Source organism: Triturus cristatus, chromosome 10 (assembly GCF_964204655.1).
Source record: "Triturus cristatus chromosome 10, aTriCri1.1, whole genome shotgun sequence".
NCBI classification, from domain to species: domain Eukaryota; kingdom Metazoa; phylum Chordata; class Amphibia; order Caudata; family Salamandridae; genus Triturus; species Triturus cristatus.
In genome coordinates this window covers 665,374,303-665,387,417 of record NC_140593.1, presented here as the reverse complement: position 1 = coordinate 665,387,417, position 13,115 = coordinate 665,374,303, and positions in this window count along the sequence as shown.

Here is a 13,115-nt window from a genome sequence, read left to right as displayed (position 1 = left end):
AGTGATTTTCCACATACAAATGTGACTTGTAGTTCAAAGAGGCAACATTTGAAAACGGACCTTTTTTTTTCGTTTCTGAAGCATGTCATAAGGGGGGGTGGTTATCTCTTTCACCAAAAAATGGGCGTTTTTGATTGAACAATAAAGGCCTCCAAATGTTATTTTATTCACTTCCCGTGGAGTAGAAACACTTTTTAAGGCCGCAGAGTGAGTAAATTGGCCGTTTTCATTCACTTTTACCCATTCCAAAAATCTTGTGTTTAAGACCCCTGGACGCATGAAAATCACTTTAAACATATCATTTTATCTCTAAAAGTGATAATCCACATACAAATGTGAATTGTAGTTCAAAGATGCAACATTTGAAAATGAAACATTTTTTTTGTTTCTGAAGCATGTCGTAAGGGGGGGTGGTTATCTCTTTCATCAAAAATCGGGCATTTTTGATTGAACAATAAAGGCCTACAAATGTTATTTAATTCACTTTCTGGGGTGGAGAAAAACTTTTTAAGGCCTCAGAGTGAATAAATTGGCCATTTTCATTCACGTTTTCCCATTCTTCAAATCTTGTGTTTAGGGCCCGGGGAAGCTTGAAAATCACTTCAAACATCTAATTTTATCTCTAAAAGTGATTATCCACGTACAAATGTGAATTGTAGTTCAAAGACGCAACATTTGAAAATGGACCATTTGTTTCGTTTCTGAAGCATGTCGTAAGGGGGGGTGGTTATCTCTTTCGTCAAAAATCTGGCGTTTTCGCTTGAACAATAAATACCTCCAAATGTTATTTTATTCACTTACCGTGGAGGAGAAAAACTTTTTAAGGCCGCAGAGTGAGTAAATTGGCCATTTTCATTTACTTTTACCCATTTTTCAAATCTTGTGTTTAGGGCCCCTGGAAGCTTGAAAATCACTTTAAACATCTAATCTCATCTCTAAAAGTGATTTTCCACGTACAAATGTGAATTGTAGTTCAAAGACGCAACATTTGAAAATGGACCATTTTTTCCGTTTCTGAAGCATGTCGTAAGGGGGGGTGGTTATCTCTTTCATCAAAAATCTGGCGTTTTTCATTGAACAATAAAGGCCTCCAAATGTTATTTAATTCACTTCCCGTGGAGGAGAAACACTTTTTAAGGCCTCAGAATGAGTAAATTGGCCATTTCCATTCACTTTTACCCATTCCTCAAATCTTGTGTTTAAGGCCCCTGGAAGCATGAAAATCACTTTAAACATCTCATTTTATCTTTAAAAGTGATTTTCCACATACAAATGTGAATTGTAGTTCAAAGAGGCAACATTTGAAAATGGACCATTTTTTTCCTTTCTGAAGCATGTCGTAAGGGGGGGTGGTTCTCTCTTTCATCAAAAATTGGGCATTTTTGATTGAACAATATAGGCCTACAAATGTTATTTAATTCGCTTCCCGTGGAGTAGAAATACTTTTTAAGGCCGCAGAGTGAGTAAATTTGCCATTTTCATTCACTTTTACCCATTCCTCAAATCTTGCGTTTAAGGCCCCTGGAAGCATGAAAATCACTTTAAATATCCCATTTTTTCTTTAAAAGTGATTTTCCACGTACAAATGTGAATTGTAGTTCAAAGAGGCAACATTTGAAAACGGACCATTTTTTTCGTTTCTGAAGCATGTCGTAAGGGAGGGTGGTTATCTCTTTCACCCAAAAATGGGCGTTTTTGATTGAACAATAAAGGCCTCCAAATGTTATTTTATTCAATTCCAGTGGAGTAGAAACACTTTTTAAGGCCGCAGAGTGAGTAAATTGGCCATTTTCATTCACTTTTACCCATTCCAAAAATCTTGCGTTTAAGACCCCTGGACGCATGAAAATCACTTTAAACATATCATTTTATCTTTAAAAGTGATTTTCCACATACAAATGTGAATTGTAGTTCAAAGAGGCAACATTTGAAAATGGACCAGTTTTTTTAGTTTCTGAAGCATGTCGTAAGGGGGGGTGGTTATCTCTTTCATCAAAAATCGGGCGTTTTTGATTGAACAATAAAGGCCTACAAATGTTATTTAATTCGCTTCCCGTGGAGGAGAAACACTTTTTAAGGCCGCAGAGTGAGTAAATTGGCCAGTTTCATTCACTTTTACCCATTCCTCAAATCTTGTGTTTAAGGCCCCTGGAAGCATGAAAATCACTTTAAACATCTCATTTTTTCTTTAAAAGTGATTTTCCACGTACAAATGTGAATTGTAGTTCAAAGAGGCAACATTTGAAAACGGACCATTTTTTTCGTTTCTGAAGCATGTCGTAAGGGGGGGTGGTTATCTCTTTCACAAAAAAATGGGCGTTTTTGATTGAACAATAAAGGCCTCCAAATGCTATTTAATTCACTTCCCGTGGAGGAGAAACACTTTTTAAGGCCTCAGAATGAGTAAATTGGCCATTTCCATTCACTTTTCCCATTCCTCAAATCTTGTGTTTAAGGCCCCTGGAAGCATGAAAATCACTTTAAACATATAATTTTATCTTTAAAAGTGATTTTCCACATACAAATGTGAATTGTAGTTCAAAGAGGCAACATTTGAAAATGGACCATTTTTTTAGTTTCTGAAGCATGTCGTAAGGGGGGGTGGTTATCTCTTTCATCAAAAATCGGGCGTTTTTGATTGAACAATAAAGGCCTACAAATGTTATTTAATTCGCTTCCCGTGGAGTAGAAACACTTTTTAAGGCCGCAGAGTGAGTAAATTGGCCATTTTCATTCACTTTTACCCATTCCTCAAATCTTGTGTTTAAGGCCCCTGGAAGCATGAAAATCACTTTAAACATCTCATTTTTTCTTTAAAAGTGATTTTCCACGTACAAATGTGAATTGTAGTTGAAAGAGGCAACATTTGAAAACGGACCATTTTTTTCGTTTCTGAAGCATGTCGTAAGGGGGGGGTGGTCATCTCTTTCACCAAAAAATGGGCATTTTTGATTGAACAATAAAGGCCTCGAAATGTTATTTTATTCACTTCCCGTGGAGTAGAAACACTTTTTAAGGCCGCAGAGTGAGTAAATTGGCCATTGTCATTCACTTTTACCCATTCCAAAAATATTGTGTTTAAGACCCCTGGGCGCATGAAAATCACTTTAAACATATCATTTTATCTCTAAAAGTGATAATCCACATACAAATGTGAATTGTACTTCAAAGATGCAACATTTGAAAATGAACCATTTTTTTTGTTTCTGAAGCATGTCGTAAGGGGGGGTGGTTATCTCTTTCATCAAAAATCGGGCATTTTTGATTGAACAATAAAGGCCTACAAATGTTATTTAATTCACTTTCTGGGGTGGAGAAAAACTTTTTAAGGCCTCAGAGTGAATAAATTGGCCATTTTCATTCACGTTTTCCCATTCCTCAAATCTTGTGTTTAGGGCCCGGGGAAGCTTGAAAATCACTTCAAACAACTAATTTTATCTCTAAAAGTGATTATCCACGTACAAATGTGAATTGTAGTTCAAAGACGCAACATTTGAAAATGGACCATTTTTTTCGTTTCTGAAGCATGTCGTAAGGGGGGTGGTTATCTCTTTCGTCAAAAATCTGGCGTTTTCGCTTGAACAATAAAGGCCTACAAATGTTATTTAATTCGCTTCCCGTGGAGGAGAAACACTTTTTAAGGCCGCAGAGTGAGTAAATTGGCCAGTTTCATTCACTTTTACCCATTCCTCAAATCTTGTGTTTAAGGCCCCTGGAAGCATGAAAATCACTTTAAACATCTCATTTTTTCTTTAAAAGTGATTTTCCATGTACAAATGTGAATTGTAGTTCAAAGAGGCAACATTTGAAAACGGACCATTTTTTTCGTTTCTGAAGCATGTCGTAAGGGGGGGTGGTTATCTCTTTCACCAAAAAATGGGCGTTTTTGATTGAACAATAAAGGCCTCCAAATGTTATTTTATTCACTTCCAGTGGAGGAGAAACACTTTTTAAGGCCTCAGAATGAGTAAATTGGCCATTTCCATTCACTTTTACCCATTCCTCAAATCTTGTGATTAAGGCCCCTGGAAGCATGAAAATCACTTTAAACATCTCATTTTATCTCTAAAAGTGATAATCCACATACAAATGTGAATTGTAGTTCAAAGATGCAACACTTGAAAATGAACCATATTTTTCGTTTCTGAAGCATGTCGTAAGGGGGGGTGGTTATCTCTTTCATCAAAAATCTGGTGTTTTTGATTGAACAATAAAGGCCTCCAAATGTTATTTTATTCACTTACCGTGGAGGAGAAAAACTTTTTAAGGCCGCAGAGTGAGTAAATTGGCCATTTTCATTTACTTTTACCCATTTCTCAAATCTTGTGTTTAGGGCCCCTGGAAGCTTGAAAATCACTTTAAACATCTAATCTTATCTCTAAAAGTGATTTTCCACGTACAAATGTGAATTGTAGTTCAAAGACGCAACATTTGAAAATGGACCATTTTTTTCGTTTCTGAAGCATGTCGTAAGGGGGGGTGGTTATCTCTTTCATCAAAAATCTGGCGTTTTTCATTGAACAATAAAGGCCTCCAAATATTATTTAATTCGCTTCCCGTGGAGTAGAAATACTTTTTAAGGCCGCAGAGTGAGTAGATTGGCCATTTTCATTCACTTTTACCCATTCCTCAAATCTTGTGTTTAAGGCCCCTGGAAGCATGAAAATCACTTTAAATATCTCATTTTTTCTTTAAAAGTGATTTTCCACGTACAAATGTGAATTGTAGTTCAAAGAGGCAACATTTGAAAACGGACCATTTTTTTCGTTTCTGAAGCATGTCGTAAGGGAGGGTGGTTATCTCTTTCACCAAAAAATGGGCGTTTTTGATTGACCAATAAAGGCCTCCAAATGTTATTTTATTCAATTCCAGTGGAGTAGAAACACTTTTTAAGGCCGCAGAGTGAGTAAATTGGCCATTTTCATTCACTTTTACCCATTCCAAAAATCTTGTGTTTAAGACCCCTGGACGCATGAAAATCACTTTAAACATATCATTTTATCTCTAAAAGTGATAATCCACATACAAATGTGAATTGTAGTTCAAAGATGCAACATTTGAAAATGAACCATTATTTTCGTTTCTGAAGCATGTCGTAAGGGGGGGAGGTTATCTCTTTCATCAAAAATCTGGCGTTTTTGATTGAACAATAAAGGCCTCCAAATGTTATTTAATTCACTTCCCGTGGAGGAGAAACACTTTTTAAGGCCTCAGAATGAGTAAATTGGCCATTTCCATTCACTTTTACCCATTCCTCAAATCTTGTGTTTAAGGCCCCTGGAAGCATGAAAATCACTTTAAACATCTCATTTTATCTTTAAAAGTGATTATCCACATACAAATGTGACTTGTAGTTTAAAGAGGCAACATTTGAAAACGGACCTTTTTTTTCGTTTCTGAAGCATGTCATAAGGGGGGGTGGTTATCTCTTTCACCAAAAAATGGGCGTTTTTGATTGAACAATAAAGGCCTCCAAATGTTATTTTATTCACTTCCCGTGGAGTAGAAACACTTTTTAAGGCCGCAGAGTGAGTAAATTGGCCGTTTTCATTCACTTTTACCCATTCCAAAAATCTTGTGTTTAAGACCCCTGGACGCATGAAAATCACTTTAAACATATCATTTTATCTCTAAAAGTGATAATCCACATACAAATGTGAATTGTAGTTCAAAGATGCAACATTTGAAAATGAAACATTTTTTTTGTTTCTGAAGCATGTCGTAAGGGGGGGTGGTTATCTCTTTCATCAAAAATCGGGCATTTTTGATTGAACAATAAAGGCCTACAAATGTTATTTAATTCACTTTCTGGGGTGGAGAAAAACTTTTTAAGGCCTCAGAGTGAATAAATTGGCCATTTTCATTCACGTTTTCCCATTCTTCAAATCTTGTGTTTAGGGCCCGGGGAAGCTTGAAAATCACTTCAAACATCTAATTTTATCTCTAAAAGTGATTATCCACGTACAAATGTGAATTGTAGTTCAAAGACGCAACATTTGAAAATGGACCATTTGTTTCGTTTCTGAAGCATGTCGTAAGGGGGGGTGGTTATCTCTTTCGTCAAAAATCTGGCGTTTTCGCTTGAACAATAAATACCTCCAAATGTTATTTTATTCACTTACCGTGGAGGAGAAAAACTTTTTAAGGCCGCAGAGTGAGTAAATTGGCCATTTTCATTTACTTTTACCCATTTTTCAAATCTTGTGTTTAGGGCCCCTGGAAGCTTGAAAATCACTTTAAACATCTAATCTCATCTCTAAAAGTGATTTTCCACGTACAAATGTGAATTGTAGTTCAAAGACGCAACATTTGAAAATGGACCATTTTTTTCGTTTCTGAAGCATGTCGTAAGGGGGGGTGGTTATCTCTTTCATCAAAAATCTGGCGTTTTTCATTGAACAATAAAGGCCTCCAAATGTTATTTAATTCACTTCTTGTGGAGGAGAAACACTTTTTAAGGCCTCAGAATGAGTAAATTGGCCATTTCCATTCACTTTTACCCATTCCTCAAATCTTGTGTTTAAGGCCCCTGGAAGCATGAAAATCACTTTAAACATCTCATTTTATCTTTAAAAGTGATTTTCCACATACAAATGTGAATTGTAGTTCAAAGAGGCAACATTTGAAAATGGACCATTTTTTTCGTTTCTGAAGCATGTCGTAAGGGGGGGGGTGGTTATCTCTTTCATCAAAAATCGGGCGTTTTTGATTGAACAATAAAGGCCTACAAATGTTATTTAATTCGCTTCCCGTGGAGTAGAAATACTTTTTAAGGCCGCAGAGTGAGTAAATTGGCCATTTTCATTCACTTTTACCCATTCCTCAAATCTTGTGTTTAAGGCCCCTGGAAGCATGAAAATCACTTTAAACATCTCATTCTTTCTTTAAAAGTGATTTTCCACGTACAAATGTGAATTGTAGTTCAAAGAGGCAACATTTGAAAACGGACCATTTTTTTCGTTTCTGAAGCATGTCGTAAGGGGGGGTGGTTATCTCTTTCACCAAAAAATGGGCGTTTTTGATTGAACAATAAAGGCCTCCAAATGTTATTTTATTCACTTCCAGTGGAGTAGAAACACTTTTTAAGGCCGCAGAGTGAGTAAATTGGCCATTTTCATTCACTTTTACCCATTCCAAAAATCTTGTGTTTAAGACCCCTGGGCGCATGAAAATCACTTTAAACATATCATTTTATCTCTAAAAGTGATAATCCACATACAAATGTGAATTGTAGTTCAAAGATGCAACATTTGAAAATGAACCATTTTTTTTGTTTCTGAAGCATGTCGTAAGGGGGGGTGGTTATCTCTTTCATCAAAAATCGGGCATTTTTGATTGAACAATAAAGGCCTACAAATGTTATTTAATTCACTTTCTTGGGTGGAGAAAAACTTTTTAAGGCCTCAGAGTGAATAAATTGGCCATTTTCATTCACGTTTTCCCATTCCTCAAATCTTGTGTTTAGGGCCCGGGGAAGCTTGAAAATCACTTCAAACATCTAATTTTATCTCTAAAAGTGATTATCCACGTACAAATGTGAATTGTAGTTCAAAGAGGCAACATTTGAAAACGGACCATTTTTTGCGTTTCTGAAGCATGTCGTAAGGGGGGGTGGTTATCTCTTTCACCAAAAAATGGGCGATTTTGATTGAACAATAAATGCCTACAAATGTTATTTAATTCGCTTCCCGTGGAGTAGAAACACTTTTTAAGGCCGCAGAGTGAGTAAATTGGCCATTTTCATTCACTTTTACCCATTCCTCAAATCTTGTGTTTAAGGCCCCTGGAAGCATGAAAATCACTTTAAACATCTCATTTTTTCTTTAAAAGTGATTTTCCACGTACAAATGTGAATTGTAGTTCAAAGAGGCAACATTTGAAAACGGACCATTTTTTTCGTTTCTGAAGCATGTCGTAAGGGGGGGTGGTTATCTCTTTCACCAAAAAATGGGCGTTTTTGATTGAACAATAAAGGCCTCCAAATGTTATTTTATTCACTTCCCGTGGAGTAGAAACACTTTTTAAGGCCGCAGAGTGAGTAAATTGGCCATTTTCATTCACTTTTACCCATTCCAAAAATCTTGTGTTTAAGACCCCTGGGCGCATGAAAATCACTTTAAACATATCGTTTTATCTCTAAAAGTGATAATCCACATACAAATGTGAATTGTAGTTCAAAGATGCAACATTTGAAAATTAACCATTTTTTTTGTTTCTGAAGCATGTCGTAAGGGGGGGGTGGTTATCTCTTTCATCAAAAATCGGGCATTTTTGATTGAACAATAAAGGCCTACAAATGTTATTTAATTCACTTTCTGGGGTGGAGAAAAACTTTTTAAGGCCTCAGAGTGAATAAATTGGCCATTTTCATTCACGTTTTCCCATTCCTCAAATCTTGTGTTTAGGGTCCGGGGAAGCTTGAAAATCACTTCAAACATCTAATTTTATCTCTAAAAGTGATTATCCACGTACAAATGTGAATTGTAGTTCAAAGACGCAACATTTGAAAATGGACCATTTTTTTCGTTTCTGAAGCATGTCGTAAGGTGGGGTGGTTATCTCTTTCATCAAAAATCTGGCGTTTTCGCTTGAACAATAAAGACCTCCAAATGTTATTTTATTCACTTACCGTGGAGGAGAAAAACTTTTTAAGGCCGCAGAGTGAGTAAATTGGCCATTTTCATTTACTTTTACCCATTTCTCAAATCTTGTGTTTAGGGCCCTGGAAGCTTGAAAATCACTTTAAACATCTAATCTTATCTCTAAAAGTGATTTTCCACGTACAAATGTGAATTGTAGTTCAAAGACGCAACATTTGAAAATGGACCATTTTTTTCGTTTCTGAAGCATGTCGTAAGGGGGGGTGGTTATCTCTTTCATCAAAAATCTGGCATTTTTCATTGAACAATAAAGGCCTCCAAATGTTATTTAATTCACTTCCCGTGGAGGAGAAACACTTTTTAAGGCCTCAGAATGAGTAAATAGGCCATTTCCATTCACTTTTACCCATTCCTCAAATCTTGTGTTTAAGGCCCCTGGAAGCATGAAAATCACTTTAAACATCTCATTTTATCTTTAAAAGTGATTTTCCACATACAAATGTGACTTGTAGTTCAAAGAGGCAACATTGGAAAATGGACCATTTTTTTCGTTTCTGAAGCATGTCGTAAGGGGGGGTGGTTATCTCTTTCATCAAAAATCGGGCGTTTTTGATTGAACAATAAAGGCCTACAAATGTTATTTAATTCGCTTCCCGTGGAGTAGAAATACTTTTTAAGGCCGCAGAGTGAGTAAATTGGCCATTTTCATTCACTTTTACCCATTCCTCATATCTTGTGTTTAAGGCCCCTGGAAGCATGAAAATCACTTTAAACATCTAATTTTTTCTTTAAAAGTGATTTTCCACGTACAAATGTGAATTGTAGTTCAAAGAGGCAACATTTGAAAACGGACCTTTTTTTTTCGTTTCTGAAGCATGTCATAAGGGGGGGGTGGTTATCTCTTTCACCAAAAAATGGGCGTTTTTGATTGAACAATAAAGGCCTCCAAATGTTCTTTTATTCACTTCCCGTGGAGTAGAAACACTTTTTAAGGCCGCAGAGTGAGTAAATTGGCCGTTTTCATTCACTTTTACCCATTCCAAAAATCTTGTGTTTAAGACCCCTGGACGCATGAAAATCACTTTAAACATATCATTTTATCTCTAAAAGTGATAATCCACATACAAATGTGAATTGTAGTTCAAAGATGCAACATTTGAAAATGAACCATTTTTTTTGTTTCTGAAGCATGTCGTAAGGGGGGGTGGTTATCTCTTTCATCAAAAATCGGGCATTTTTGATTGAACAATAAAGGCCTACAAATGTTATTTAATTCACTTTCTGGGGTGGAGAAAAACTTTTTAAGGCCTCAGAGTGAATAAATTGGCCATTTTCATTCACGTTTTCCCATTCCTCAAATCTTGTGTTTAGGGCCCGGGGAAGCTTGAAAATCACTTCAAACATCTAATTTTATCTCTAAAAGTGATTATCCACGTACAAATGTGAATTGTAGTTCAAAGACGCAACATTTGAAAATGGACCATTTGTTTCGTTTCTGAAGCATGTCGTAAGGGGGGTGGTTATCTCTTTCGTCAAAAATCTGGCGTTTTCGCTTGAACAATAAAGACCTCCAAATGTTATTTTATTCACTTACCGTGGAGGAGAAAAACTTTTTAAGGCCGCAGAGTGAGTAAATTGGCCATTTTCATTTACTTTTACCCATTTTTCAAATCTTGTGTTTAGGGCCCCTGGAAGCTTGAAAATCACTTTAAACATCTAATCTTATATCTAAAAGTGATTTTCCACGTACAAATGTGAATTGTAGTTCAAAGACGCAACATTTGAAAATATACCATTTTTTTCGTTTCTGAAGCATGTCGTAAGGGGGGGTGGCTATCTCTTTCATCAAAAATCTGGCGTTTTTCATTGAACAATAAAGGCCTCCAAATGTTATTTAATTCACTTCCCGTGGAGGAGAAACACTTTTTAAGGCCTCAGAATGAGTAAATTGGCCATTTCCATTCACTTTTACCCATTCCTCAAATCTTGTGTTTAAGGCCCCTGGAAGCATGAAAATCACTTTAAACATCTCATTTTATCTTTAAAAGTGATTTTCCACATACAAATGTGAATTGTAGTTCAAAGAGGCAACATTTGAAAATGGACCATTTTTTTCGTTTCTGAAGCATGTCGTAAGGGGGGGTGGTTATCTCTTTCATCAAAAATCGGGCGTATTTGATTGAACAATACAGGCCTACAAATGTTATTTAATTCGCTTCCCGTGGGGTAGAAACACTTTTTAAGGCCGCAGAGTGAGTAAATTGGCCATTTTCATTCACTTTTACCTATTCCTCAAATCTTGTGTTTAAGGCCCCTGGAAGCATGAAAATCACTTTAAACATCTCATTTTTTCTTTAAAAGTGATTTTCCACGTACAAATGTGAATTGTAGTTCAAAGAGGCAACATTTGAAAACGGACCATTTTTTTCGTTTCTGAAGCATGTCGTAAGGGGGGGGGTGGTTATCTCTTTCACCAAAAAATGGGCGTTTTTGATTGAACAATAAAGGCCTCCAAATGTTATTTTATTCACTTCCCGTGGAGTAGAAACACTTTTTAAGGCCGCAGAGTGAGTAAATTGGCCATTTTCATTCACTTTTACCCATTCCAAAAATCTCGTGTTTAAGACCCCTGGGCGCATGAAAATCACTTTAAACATATCATTTTATCTCTAAAAGTGATAATCCACATACAAATGTGAATTGTAGTTCAAAGATGCAACATTTGAAAATGAACCATTTTTTTGTTTCTGAAGCATGTCGTAAGGGGGGGTGGTTATCTCTTTCATCAAAAATCGGGCGTTTTCGCTTGAACAATAAAGACCTCCAAATGTTATTTTATTCACTTACCGTGGAGGAGAAAAACTTTTTAAGGCCGCAGAGTGAGTAACTTGGCCATTTTCATTTACTGTTACCCATTTCTCAAATCTTGTGTTTAGGGCCCCTGGAAGCTTGAAAATCACTTTAAACATCTAATCTTATCTCTAAAAGTGATTTTCCACTTACAAATGTGAATTGTAGTTCAAAGACGCAACATTTGAAAATGGACCATTTTTTTCGTTTCTGAAGCATGTCGTAAGGGGGGTGGTTATCTCTTTCATCAAAAATCTGGCGTTTTTCATTGAACAATAAAGGCCTCCAAATGTTATTTAATTCACTTCCCGTGGAGGAGAAACACTTTTTAAGGCCTCAGAATGAGTAAATTGGCCATTTCCATTCACTTTTACCCATTCCTCAAGTCTTGTGTTTAAGGCCCCTGGAAGCATGAAAATCACTTTAAACATCTCATTTTATCTTTAAAAGTGATTTTCCACATACAAATGTGAATTGTAGTTCAAAGAGGCAACATTTGAAAATGGACCATTTTTTTCGTTTCTGAAGCATGTCGTAAGGGGGGTGGTTATCTCTTTCATCAAAAATCTGGCGTTTTTCATTGAACAATAAAGGCCTCCAAATGTTATTTAATTCACTTCCCGTGGAGGAGAAACACTTTTTAAGGCCTCAGAATGAGTAAATTGGCCATTTCCATTCACTTTTACCCATTCCTCAAATCTTGTGTTTAAGGCCCCTGGAAGCATGAAAATCACTTTAAACATCTCATTTTATCTTTAAAAGTGATTTTCCACATACAAATGTGAAATGTAGTTCAAAGAGGCAACATTTGAAAATGGACCATTTTTTTCCTTTCTGAAGCATGTCGTAAGGGGGGGTGGTTATCTCTTTCATCAAAAATCGGGCGTTTTTGATTGAACAATAAAGGCCTACAAATGTTATTTAATTCGCTTCCCGTGGAGTAGAAATACTTTTTAAGGCCGCAGAGTGAGTAAATTGCCCATTTTCATTCACTTTTACCCTTTCCAAAAATCTTGTGTTTAAGACCCCTGGACGCATGAAAGTCACTTTAAACATATCATTTTATCTCTAAAAGTGATAATCCACATACAAATGTGAATTGTAGTTCAAAGATGCAACATTTGAAAATTAACCATTATTTTCGTTTCTGAAGCATGTCGTAAGGGGGGGTGGTTATCTCTTTCATCAAAAATCTGGCGTTTTTGATTGAACAATAAAGGCCTCCAAATGTTATTTAATTCACTTCCCGTGGAGGAGAAACACTTTTTAAGGCCTCAGAATGAGTAAATTGGCCATTTCCATTCACTTTTACCCATTCCTCAAATCTTGTGTTTAAGGCCCCTGGAAGCATAAAAATCACTTTAAACATATCATTTTATCTTTAAAAGTGATTTTCCACATACAAATGTGAATTGTAGTTCAAAGAGGCAACATTTGAAAATGGACCAGTTTTTTTAGTTTCTGAAGCATGTCGTAAGGGGGGGTGGTTATCTCTTTCATCAAAAATCGGGCGTTTTTGATTGAACAATAAAGGCCTACAAATGTTATTTAATTCGCTTCCCGTGGAGGAGAAACACTTTTTAAGGCCGCAGAGTGAGTAAATTGGCCAGTTTCATTCACTTTTACCCATTCCTCAAATCTTGTGTTTAAGGCCCCTGGAAGCAT